General features: G+C 54.0%; 1 long non-coding RNA gene across 1 annotated transcript; it reads right to left on the bottom strand.

Moving 5' to 3' along the window:
* Positions 1-4,371: 4,371 nt before the first annotated feature.
* On the bottom strand, positions 4,372-9,651 carry LOC134759289 (uncharacterized). The gene is made up of 2 exons (XR_010135395.1): positions 9,490-9,651; positions 4,372-8,111 (listed from the first exon to the last, which is right to left on the bottom strand). It is a non-coding gene; the product is annotated as an uncharacterized lncRNA (long non-coding RNA).
* Positions 9,652-12,522: the final 2,871 nt, after the last annotated feature.

The following is a 12,522-nucleotide window of genomic DNA, read 5'->3' as shown; positions in this document are numbered from 1 at the left end:
CCTGCGTGCATGTCTGGCTTTGTTAATAATAAAGAACAAATAATAAGATGCTGAGACTCATCAGCTCATGAGGTCTGTGTAGGCTGGCTTCCTCGCCCGAGAAAATACATGGATGGGTCTGTCTTGTCCCCCTGCACTGCTAGGGGAGGAACCTCAGGACCACCTGCCACCTCTCCAGTGTGCAGGAATGGCAGCATGATTTGCATATAAGTAATGTCCCTGGGGCAGAGGTGGCTCTCGCTGCTGCGGATTAGCCCTTGCTTCATCCTGGTTGCAGAGACCTTTGTCCCTGGTAGGACTGAGTTGTCTGAGACAGGTGTGTGCACATATGTGAAAGTGTATGTGTGCATGTGCCTGTGTGCATTCGTGTGTGTGCATGTGTGTGCTTGTGCATTGTGTGTGTGTGTGTGTGTACATCTGAAGGTGTAGCTTCTGAAAGGTTGTTGGGAAAGTCAGGAAGGAGAGCTGAGAAGGTCCCCACATCTGGTTAGGAGATTCCAGGGAGTGGACATTTGTGCCTCAAGTGGGTGGCTGCACTAGAGGTCCTCCTGGGTCATATGAAACTTAGACTCTAATTCTGTGACTGCGGGTAACACAGGAGGGCTCTTGGGTGCAGACACAGCTTGGGAGGCCTTGTGTTGGTTACTTGTATGTGTCAACTTGCTTAGTCCTCGGTACCCAGTGTTTGGTCAAACATTATTCTACAAGCTGCTGTGAAGGTATTTTTCAGATGAGATTAACATGTGAATCAGTAGATTTTGAGTGAAGTAGATGACCCTCCATAGTGTAAGTGGGCCTCATCTAATCAGCCGAAGGCCTTAAGAGAAATAGACTGAGGTCCCTCAGCTAGGAAAGAATTCTGCCAAAGATGGCCTTCAGCCTCAAGCTGTGGCATCAGCTCTTCCCTGGGCCTTCCCTGGCTATCTTGAATCTCTCTCTCTCTGTGCGCGCGTGCACACACACACACACACACACACACACACATATGCACCCTCTGGGTTCTGTTTCTCTGGAGAACCCTGACTAATATGCAGTTCCCTGCAGGGTCTCCCGGGGCAGCCAACCCCGCTGGCATTGCTGAGGTCACTCCCCCGTGGACCCAGTCAAGGGCTGACTGTGGAGCTGGCTCCTGGTCCCAGGCTGAGAGGGAGAGAGGACCCTGTGGGCACATGGACCAGAGCTGGGGATACAAACCTGGCCCAAGGCCAACCAAAGAGGCATTCTTGCTGAGTCCAGTGGCAAGTGAAGTCTGGGGGCAGAGAAGAAGGCTGAAACCACATAAATGCAAAGGGATTTGGTCCATGGATTCCCAGCAGGCATCCCTGCCTCTGGTCTTACCTGTGGAGCCTTCGGTCAGGGCAGCTGCTGGTGAGAAGGAACCACCCCCTCCACCCCGCCCCACAAATCAAGGCCTCTGTGACTTTGGAATGGCCTTACCCTGGTTTATTGAGAGGAATTTTAATGTGTGCCTTTGTTTTTTTTACTGATGGCTGTGTCACATGGGGCCACATCTGGATGCAGGGAGCAGGAAGCCATGCCACAGTGGCGACAACACAGTAGCTGTTGTCTACCCACAGCTGGCAGTTCAGGGCTGGTGTGGCAGCTCCACCATGCCATCACTGGCCCAGGGTCCTTCTACCTCTCCACTCTACCATCCTTGGCATGTGACTTTAGTCCTCATGGTTGCAAAATGGCTGCTGTGCTCCAGGCATTGCTTCAGCTTTCATTGCAGGAAGGAAAACGTGGAAGGAATAAACAGCAGCACTAGATGAGGGCTGTCAACCCTTTCCCTGTAAGCCCCACGACTTCTGCATTCTACTGGCCAAAGCTGAGCCTGATGGCCACCCCTTACTGCAAGGGAGGTTAGGAAACAGAATGTTCTAGCTGGTCACAATGCCACCCTGAACAGTGGCTGTGTTCTGTCGGTAGAGAGAGGAACCTTGGGAAGGCAATTAGTAATGTCTGCCTCAGTTTCTCATGTAGATTTTACTAGGTAAGAAGGAGTGATATTGACCACGATGCAGAAAATATCTTCAAAACCTCCTTTTAAATGGTTCCCTTTCCCTCAAAGCTGCTCCCTCCCACACTCTCCCTCACTGCTCCCCAGAGCCGCAGCCTCCACTTCCTGCCTTGGTTCCCTGCTTCTTCCTCCTTCTTTCCTTTCCCACCTCTGCATCGTCCTCTTGAGTCCAGAGACTCTGGACCCAAACTGACCTGTTCCACTCCTGGTTCTGCATCCACTGGTCACACGAAGGCTTCACTGGCCCTCACTGGCCTCATCTGGACAATGATCCTCAGAGGAGGAAATGAGACCCCATGTGTGAGGGTTCAGGGTCTGGTACATGGGGAGTACGCCACACATGCGGTGGTTGTAACTATTGTCACGGTTGGGGTCATTGCAAGGGGACAGGCTGGCTGGGATGGGGCTTGTGGATGTGGCTGGTCAGCACTCTGTTGGGCAGACCTGTGGTGGGCAGAGATGGGGCCTGGGAGGCTGCTGCATGGTTGGGGGAGACCATCTGGGTGGTGGAGGCAGAGAACAGATGTGTGGACTTCTTCCCAGGGCCACCAGAGGGTTATTATCTGTAAAGCTGCCCCCCATCTTGTATGCCTGGGAAATAGGCTCTCCATACTCCTGGCTGAGCTGCCGCAGTCAAGAAGGTTATAGAACTGACTTTTATTTAATGTGTTTCTTTCTTTCTTCTTAAAAAAAAAGATAAGAAGTGTCCTACAAAACCAATTTAATCTCTCCTTCCTTCTTTCCTTCCATTCAACCTCACTCCCTTTTTCCCTTCCATCTTCCCTCTTTTCTTCCTTTCATCCATCCATCATCAATCCATCAATCCCTCCTTCTAATCATCCATCCATTCATCTTTCTCTTCTTCCCTCCTTCTATCTATCCATCCATCACTATCCATCTGTCTCTCCATCCATCCATCCATCCACCCATTTCTTCTTCCTTCCATCCATTCATCCGTGCATCCATCCATCCATGCATCCATGCATCCATCCATCCATCCATTGTTCCTTTCATCCTTCCATCTATCTGTCCATCCATCACCATCCATCCATCTTTTCTTCCATCCATCCAACCATCCATTTCTTCTTCCTTCAATCCACTCATCCATCCATTCATCCATCCATCCATGCATCCATGCATCCATCCATCCATCCATCCATTGCTCCTTCCATCCTTCCATCTGCCCTTTTCTTCCCTCTTTTTTTCATTTGGTTCCTGACAACCCAGCTCTTTGCTGGGCTGTGAGCACTGCAACCCTGGGCTCTGTGCAGCCAGCCTTTGGTTGAGAACACAAGCACCCTGCTCCATAGCAGAAACGCCCTTGGTGTTACGTGAAGGCTCCATACCCTGTCATGAGCTGGGCCTGGCCTGGCAGCTGTCCTTTGGAGAGTAGGCCCCACCTATTCCGTTGCTGGCATCAGGAGGATCTCCCGGAGCCGGCGTCCTATTCCCCCAGAAGCAAGGTTGCGTGCATGGCCCCACCTGGCTGTGTTTGGAAGGCTGATGGAGGCCTCCCAGGGACACTTTCCCCCAAAATAGTCCACAGTGACACTAGTTCCATACCAACCACTACCTCATTTCCTGACAAATTGTCCAGCCCCAAACAAAACTCGTCTTATCTAGTTCCATCTCGGAGCAGCCTGTCAACTCCAGGCATCAGCAGATCTTTCAGGAAATCACCTATTGTGGCTAAAATTCGCCCTCCAAGGCGTGTGCGGAGCCGCAGGAAGCAACAGCCAGGATGCCTGGAGACTCGGTACACAAAGCAGGCCTTTGCCCTGCCGGGCTGAGGAGGCTCAACCCACAGGCACCCGCGAGGGGTTTCTTTCCAGGAGGAAGTTGCAAATGAGCATCTTTTCCATCTTGAGTTTTCATCTCAAGCCCTGACTTCCGCAGCAATCCTGTTGGGGCCCAAGGGTAAGTCCACCACCCGACTCCCAGCATGTCAGGAGGCCCATGGGGCTGGGGGAGCCCCCAGCACTAATTTGCCTTGATGGCATCTCAACCATTCCAGCGGAGGCTGACCCTGGAGGCCCCGAGGCTTGAAATCGCCTGCAGGGCAAGCCGGCCCCTGGGTCTGGTGAGCTAAGGAGAGGTGGGGCAGGCCACTGTGGACCACCCGTCCTGGTCCTCGCCACAGAACCAGGCCCCTCCGAAGCTGCTCTGAGAGCAGAGATGGGGTGGGGACTTGCCACTTTCCATGGACAAGAGGTGGATGGGCCAGCTGCCAGTGTCCCAGTGTCCTCACCTGCCCATCTGACTGCAGCAGGACTAAGTGTGTCCGCCCTGAATCTTGGAGAGAAAGAAAATAAATAAATAAGACAAAAAAGGATCCCATCAGATGCCAAAAATGAAGATAATATGGGAGGAAGTTTATTTTGATGAGGAAATCCCTAAATGCTGTTGAAACTATGCTTGGAATGGCTAATTAGTGCTTGGGGGGCTTTGAAGGAAGCGCTATCTCACAGGGCGGCCACCCCCGCCAGGTTTCCCTGGCGCTTGTCGCTTATCTGCAGGAAACGGCTCGAGCTTCTGAATCCGCAGCAGCGCCCAGGGCTGGCCCATGACTCATGCCCGGGCAGCTGGACGAGCCTCCGTGGTGGGGACACAGCAGCAGCTCAGGGGACAGCCATCCCCAGGCAGTGGACCCGGCCCCGTGGCTGGCTTGGGCAGACACAGCCTCCCAGGGCAGCAGGAAGAGAAGGTTCTGGTAGGTTCGCCTCAGCGCCCCCTGGGATGCACACCTGCTGCACCCAACACACCCGCTGGATCTGCTGTAACTCAGGCTCCAAACATGCAGGATTTATTCAGTGAAGGGGACAGGAGCCTCGAGGAAGTGAAGGCCAGATGGTGCCCCCAGGGCCCCGGTGACACTTGGCTGAGGCCTGAGCATAAGCGCGTGGCTGCTCGGAGCTTCCAGATGCTCCGTCCGCCTTGGAAACAGACGTTTTCCTGCAGGGCCCGTGGCAGAGCCCTGGACACAGGAAGAAAGGGCTATTTTTAGAGGCAAGGCTTCAGATGTAGGGCTCAGCTGACCCCATCCCATCCTGCCCTCTGACTCCCACAGGAACAGTCGTCGGAAACGCCTGACTTGGAGGCGTGCAGAATTCTGCCTAATTCCGCTTCCATTAGCATGCAGGGTTGGGGGTAGTTGGGCCGGGGTTGGGGGGATGCAGAAATTCATCCAACCCTGAACCGAGCCAGCCTGGAGCAGAGACCACACGATCCAATATGGTAATAACCTGGGATCGGCCATGCATTTGCCCAGACTTCAGCGCACTGCCTTCGCTGCCACTTGTGGATACACAGCATGGTCCATTGTATTGGGAGCTTTGTGCTGGGCCAGGAGTATCATGTGACAGGCCCTGTCCTTTCCAAGAGCCACAAAGCTGAGTTTGGGCTAGCGAGAGTCCACTTCTCAATGTCTATAGTGACACGGGGCTCAGAGGTGTGGCCCAAGCCTCTCAGAGCCCAACAAATGGGTAACAGAGCTTGCCCAGCCCCTGTCCTCCCGGGCTCCGCTGCAGTCCCCATGCTGCCTGGTCCCCTAGGGGCCCAACAGAACCTTCTGGAAATGTGTGGCCGGCATTGGCCCCCACACCTGAGTGCATGCTGGCTGCTGTATAACGTTGCATTTTTGGCTGCAATCCTTCCAAAAAAGACGCAGACCCACATTCTCCCTACTCTCTAGCCTCCCACACATTCCACATCTTCAGTCTACTCCCACACCTGGGAAGTCAGGGGCAAAAGACATGGGCTGAGATGGGGATGAAAACCACAAGGGTTGGGGGAAGATAAGGAAGAACTTTCTTCACTTCCCCACCTTCTGGTTCTAAGTTTAGAATTTTCACTTTTCACTCACAATGATTGTCCTTTTGCTAATGGAAGATCCTCTGTGGATCCAGCAGAAGTCCTGCCTCCCCCACCCAAATTTCCTCTGTAAAAGAGAAATCTCTTCACACCCATGGAGGGGCCTTGCTTTTATCATGTTCTTCCATTTTGAACTACGAGCTGCTTTTTTCATGATTCTATCTCTTGGGGCACTGAGGAGCTGTTTGGCCATTTCCACAGGGCACAGAGAACACAGGACGGTTTTGCAAAACTGCAGATGATGCTCCGTGGGAGGCTAAGGAGGGGGAGCCTCTCTAGACCTAAACTGGGGTGCCTTCTATTTTTAAAAATAATAGAGATGGTGGGGGTCTCATTATGTTGCCCAGGCTGGTCTTAAACTCCTGGTCTCAAGTGATCCTCCTGCCTCCGAAAGTGCTGGGATTACAGGCATGAGCCACTGCATTCAGCCATCAGCTGAGGTGCCTTCTGTTGCCTGAGTGTTGCTGTGCCCCAGATGGCCAGGTGAGCTGCAAGGAGGCTTTGCGCTGTCGTGTGAGCCTTTGCACACCTGAGCAGGCTCTGTGTAGCCACAGTGCTTGTCAGGCACGGCTGGCATGGCTGGCATGGCTGGGCCTGGAGTTTGTTTATATTTCCTCCTTAACAGCTGACTCAGAGGTAGCTTGTGGCTCCCTGGCCTCAGCGATATAAATTCATTCAATTGGCAACCATGCACAGAGGACCTACTACCCACCAGGCTCTCATCTAGGTGCAGGGGTGATGCAGAGAACAAAATAGGCGAAAGCTCCTGTCCTGACGCAGCTCACCTTCTGGAGAGTGGAAACCTCATAGTCAAAATGAATAAAACTCCAAAGTCATTTAGAAGATCACAGCTGTGGGGACAATCCCAGGCAGTGGGGACACAGGGAGCCCCCAGAGCTGAGGGGAGGGATTGCTGTTTTAGAGAGAGCGGTTGGGGAAGGCCTTGACAGTTGATTGAGATTTGAAGGCGAGGGAGAAGGGCACGTGGACACCTCAGGGAAGCCACAGACCCTGCAAAGGCCCTGAGGCTGTGAAATATCCAAGCAATTCCAAGAACAGCAAGGAGGACAGGACTCCAAGGCCACTGGAACTCCCTCGTTGACCCCCTCCTGATGGTCTGACGGGGCCTGGACAAGTAGCTGGATGAGCCATACCATCAGCCCATTTTCTCCTGCCAACTTTATCCCTCATCATTAACCAACTTCCCTTCTCTCCTCCCCTCCCGGGAGTTCCACCCAGCCCCAACCAGAACCAAGCCTGGGTCCACCTTTGGAAACTCATGCCTGGCTGGCAGGAGCAGCAGCTGTGCCCACACACCATTCCCAGAGTAACAGTTGAATGTGGAGCTTCAGGCCAGGCATCGTGGCTCACACCTGTAATCCCAACACTTTGGGAGGCCGAGGTGGTTGGATCACCTAAGGTCAGGAGTTCGAGACCAGCCTGGCTAATATGGTGAAACCCTGTCTTTACTAAAAATACAAAAATTAGCTGAGCGTGGTGGTGCACACCTGTAATCCCAGCTAGTAGGGAGGCTGAGACAGGAGAATTGTTGAATCTGTGAGGCGGAGGTGCAGTAAGCCGAGATCACGCCACTGCACTCTAGCCTGGGTGACAGAGTGAGACTCCATCTCAGAAAAAAAAAAGAACGTGGAGGTTCAAAACTTGGGGTATTTGGGAGACTCCCCAAAGGCTGAGTCGTGCTCTGGCCTGAATGTCATCCTGTCCTTGCTCCACGGAAGAGCAGTGGAGATAAATTCATTGTCCCCCACTAGGAAAAGCAGAGGCCATGATAGTGGTGCTGTTGTCAGGCCCAGAAAAACCTGGGGAACATGCTCCACACCTTTTTGCAAGTGGGGATCTACAGGCCAGAGAAGGGTGGAGGCCTGCCAGGGGGACACAAAGTTAGTTGGTGGCAAAGGAGGGTCCCAGAAACCAGGTCTTCTAGCTTGGATGGTTGAAGACTAAAGACTGTTTACGAATATTTCCAGATCTCTGCTTTCTGAGCAAATAGAATTGTTCTTCTCATCCCCGTTGAAATCAGGTGTGGTGGCATGACTTGATTGACCAGTGAAATGTGAGTGGAAGAGGTCTCAGTCACTTGTGAGCAGAAGTTTTAAGAACCAGCACGTGCATCTGGCCTCCATGATGATGGAGGTCTGGATGGGACTCGATCCTCCATCAGCCTGGGTCCCTGGAGCATGTCTGGAGCGGGCCCTCACTCCTTGCATGTGTGGCACAAGAAGAAGACAAACGTTGGTTATCTGAAGCTGGCGGTCAGCAGATGCCAGCCTGTGGGCAATTTCTCAATATCATTTTATAGGAATGCAGCCCACTCATTGGTGTGCTGTCTGCCACGCTTTCGTGTTACAATAGCAGAGTTGAGGAGTTGCGACAGAGACTGAATGGCCTGCAAAGCCTAAAATATATATTAAAAGTAGCTGGGCATGGTGGCTCACAACTGTAATGTCAGCACTTTGGGAGGCTGAGGCGGGTGGATCACTTGAGGTCAGGAGTTGGAGACCAGCCTGGCCAACGTGGCAAAACCCTGTCTCTACTAAAAATACAAAAATTAGCTGGATATGGTGGTGGGCACCTGTAATCCCAGCTACTTGGGAGGCTGAGGCAGGAGAATTGCTTGAACCTGGGAGGTGGATGTTGCAGTGAACCGAGATCGCGCCACTGCACTCCAGCCTGGGCAACAGAGTGAGACTGTGTCTCCAAAAACAGTAGCAACAACAAAAGTACATGTCACCCTTTACAGAAACCATTTGCTGATCCTGCTGGCAGCCATTGAGATCCGGGAGCCTGTTTGTTGCCATAGCATGGCCTAGCGCATTCTGACCGATACACTTTCTAATCATGCCGAGAACTTCTGAGTGCCGTCTCATGAGCAAAACGCGTGCTATATTAGTACTGTAGCAAAGCGCTTCTGGCCTGTTTCCAGGGGCTGAGTGCAGAGCCTCCATTACAGTCATCATTTTATATGTCAGGAAGGGAAGGTCCAAGGAGGTGGCCGGTCTGAAGTGACCTCGGGCTTCTCCAGGCCTCTGCCACCCACGCTAAAATGAGAAGCCCCTGAGAACTTTTAAGTTTTGTCTGCATTGTGGAAGCGAGGACGCAGAGGCAGAAGGAGACCCATGGGCCTTTCTATCCCAACACCAACCGTTTAAAACAACAGACGAAAAGGGAAGCCGGTCCAGCCCAGAGCAGAAATGAGGAGTGGTAGGATCCGGCTGCCCCAGGCCGCCCAGCTCCTCTGTCTGCTTCCTCTATTTGTGCCGGGCAGCCCCCAACTCCCTGGCTTACGTGGCCTGTGGAGGGACCAGCTGTGGCAGGCAACAATTTTGTCCAACCCCAGGCCTTGGTGTCCCCGTCCCTCTGTGTGCACCCTCTTCCTGCGTGGGTGCTGCAGAGCCAACGTGAGGGGCCCACAGGCAGGGGCACCCTTCTCTGCCCCCCACCAAACAGAGGCTGCTGGGGTGGAACCCGAGGTCCTGCGGGAGGGGTGCTGGCCGCTGGGAAAAGCCCGTGTCCGGGCCCCGCCCTCCGTCTCCCCTGCAGCCCTGGCTTACTGGGCTCTCCTCTCCCGGATCTCATACCTCACATTCCCCAGCACGGTTCCGACAGGCCCATGAGTGGGGAGTCCTCATGGCCTGGGAAGGTGGCCGAGAAAGTTTGAACAGCTGCAGAGCCTGCCCGTCCACTCTCTCCAGCCACATTTGTGTGTGTGTGTGTGTGTGTGTGTGTGTGTGTGCGTGTGTGTTTTGACCAACCTCTTAGGCTTATGTAACACACTTGGAAGTCAAGAAGTAAGGACTCATTACTGACAGCCTCAGAGAGGCTTGCGAAACACTTGCTGTGAAGAAATCTTTCCATTGAGAAAAAGTTCCCTGGTGCTCATGCTCCCAGTGGCTCAGGTATGTGGCTGGGGGTGACGGTGGTGTGACAAGCAGGGGTCCCCAGGGCTCCAGAGCCCAGCGCCCCCTGCCGGAGCTGTGTCGCGCCCGGAAATGGAATTGAGCATCGCTTTTGTCCTCTATGTCACTGCTCACGTCACCACCAACAACCGACGTCGGTGACTAAATTCTCGCCTCGTATCAGGCACTGTGCTGGGCCCCTGAGTTTGTGATTTTCCTGGGCGCGTGCATGACCAAGGGCTAGGTGCTCCTACGCCCATTTTACAGAGGAGGACACAGGCAAGGCGGTGGGGTCGGAGCCCTTGTCAGCAGGCTGCCACCCCACACCTCCCTGAGGTATGTGCAAAAGCAGACCCCTCCCCTCCCCACAAGTATAACTCTATGTGGGCCCTTTGCATGAGTGTATTTTTAAGCTACTTGCTAGATCCCAAGAGGAAATGAGTGCTCATCCTGCAGGGAGAGGCCAGCATTCCACTGGGCCATTTCCCTTTTCAGAGAGCTGATGTGGAGGATTCTGCGCGGTTCTTGGCCATGCCGTCATCTGGGGCCCCAGGAACTTTACAGACCCGAGGGCCAGGGTTTGGGGCCCAGAGCCCAGCAGATAGCCATCTTAGAAGCATTCTCCCCAGGACCAGGGCTGCTAAACCCAACCCCACATCTCCCACACAAATGTGTCTTTCACTGGGGCTCTGGAAACCGGAGACCATGTAAATCCAAGAAGATGAAATTGTGTGGGTCTGGACCGCAGCTACAGACTGAGACTCAGCAGCCGAGGGGCCCCAGCCTCAGAGGGAACTCAATGAATTTGTCAGGGAACTGAAAACAGATGATTTCAATCAGCAGGGGAAAAAAATGACTTCATGGCCACAGTTGACCGAAGCAAGCGGCGTTTGGCTGCCAGGCCCTGCCTGGGAGGCGCTTCCAGAAAGCCTGGCCTCTTCCGCAGCCTCTGGCCGGGGTCTTCCCTGCGAGGAGCCAGCGCCTCTCGAGCCGCAGCATGGCCCGGCAGAAGGCACGGCGGCCGTGATGGGGCTGGCGAGGCGCGGTGATAACCCAGGCTCCCCGCCCCCGCGCTTCCTCTCCGCTGCGCTTTCATGAATGGCCCCGCTTCCCAGACAGCCGATTGGCTGAGCCCCCGGCCGCGACGCCCAATCAGCGGCTGTGGCCGCCTGGTCTCCGCTCCGCGTGGGGCCTCGGTCCTGCAGCCATGAATGGCGCAGCCTCAGCTGCCTGCAGCCACCGCCTACCTTGCGGGGGCCCCCTCCCCCGAGGGAGGAGGAGCAGGGGATTTTTTTTTTCCCCCAGACTGTTCAGGGTTCTGGTGCAATTGTGTCAATCTGAGGCTTGGCTGGAGCTCCTGACAATAGCCCTTGGGCTTCCAAGGTTGACATTCAAGGTCTTGTGACAGTGAAAGGGCTTGCATAGTTAGAAATGAATTTCTTTGCCTATAGCCTGGGCTGATTCCAGTTCCAGGGAAAGAACGGCAGCCTTCCCGTGTAAGCAGGCAGCCCTGCTGGGGACAAAGACACGGCCGTGGGAGGAGGTGGGGCCCCTTCCTGGCCAGTGCTGGGGGGGGGGGGGGGGGGGGCGGACACGTGCAAACTGCTGGGAGCTTCTCCTGCAAACCAGAGGGCCTTGGCCACCCCTCTTGGTCACTGGCCTTGTCCTAGCTTCATATGCCACGTGCATGAAACGGCTGGGGCCCCTGTCGGGGAACCCAGCCATTCCGCTGCATTTCCTGTTAAGTAGGAAAACATGTTCTGTTTGCTGATGTTATAAAGAAGGCATGTGTTTACAAATGCTCATTGGGGAGAGCGTGGTTAATGGGCCAGCTTCCGGCCTCACCTCCCCAGATGAAGTGATTGTGTGGCTGACAGAATGGGCCTGCTCTTCAGGGGAAGACCCCCTACTCGGGAAAATTAGACTCAGCAGAAGCCAGAATTCAAAGCTGTCTAGAAAGTGCTTTTGCAAGGTGGGTTGAGGCCAGGATGAGGAAGGCCTCGAATGCCAAAGTGAAGAGGTGTCCCAAGCCCTGGGGAGTCATGGAAGGCTGGTGAGATGCAGAGTGAGATTCCGGAGTGTTTCAGAAGCTTGACTCTTCCCCGGCAGGGACTTCTCTGCCAACACACCTACCCTGAGCATGGCTGGGGTGACTTTTTATGGAACTTCCAAATTAGAACTGTGCAAACAGCTTCCTGTGACCCCTTGAAAAGCCCCATTTTAAAGATGAGAAAACTGAGGTTCAGAGTAATCTGCGAAGGGTCCCACAATTTGGGAGTGGCGAGACCAGGACTGGACCCTATCTCTGCCTGATGCCATAGGGGAAGGGCACACCCAGGTGCTGCACGCTCACAGGGACTGGTGTGAGGAGGCTTCAGCAAAAAAATGCGGGCAGATCACTAAACACTGGGGCAGGCACTGACTCATTGCTGCAGTGGCTAGGATCAGAACTGGTGAGAAATGTACCTGCTCCCAAATTTCTATGAGCCAGACTCTGGTCTCCCAGGTGGATTCGTGAGGCCATGAGTATGCAGCAGGGGGCGGCCAGACAAATTCATGTAGATTTCCAGTTGTAGCATCTATTTTTTTTTTCTTTTTTTGAGATGGAGTTTCGCTCTTGTTACCCAGGCTGGAGTGCAGTGGTGTGATCTCAGCTCATCGCAACCTCCGCTTCCCAGGCTCAAGTGATTCTCCTGCCTCAGCCTCCCAAGTAGC

Source organism: Gorilla gorilla, chromosome 9, assembly GCF_029281585.2.
Source record: "Gorilla gorilla gorilla isolate KB3781 chromosome 9, NHGRI_mGorGor1-v2.1_pri, whole genome shotgun sequence".
NCBI classification, from domain to species: domain Eukaryota; kingdom Metazoa; phylum Chordata; class Mammalia; order Primates; family Hominidae; genus Gorilla; species Gorilla gorilla.
The sequence above is the reverse complement of the archived record's forward strand: the minus strand, read 5'-3'. Positions and strand labels throughout refer to the sequence as shown.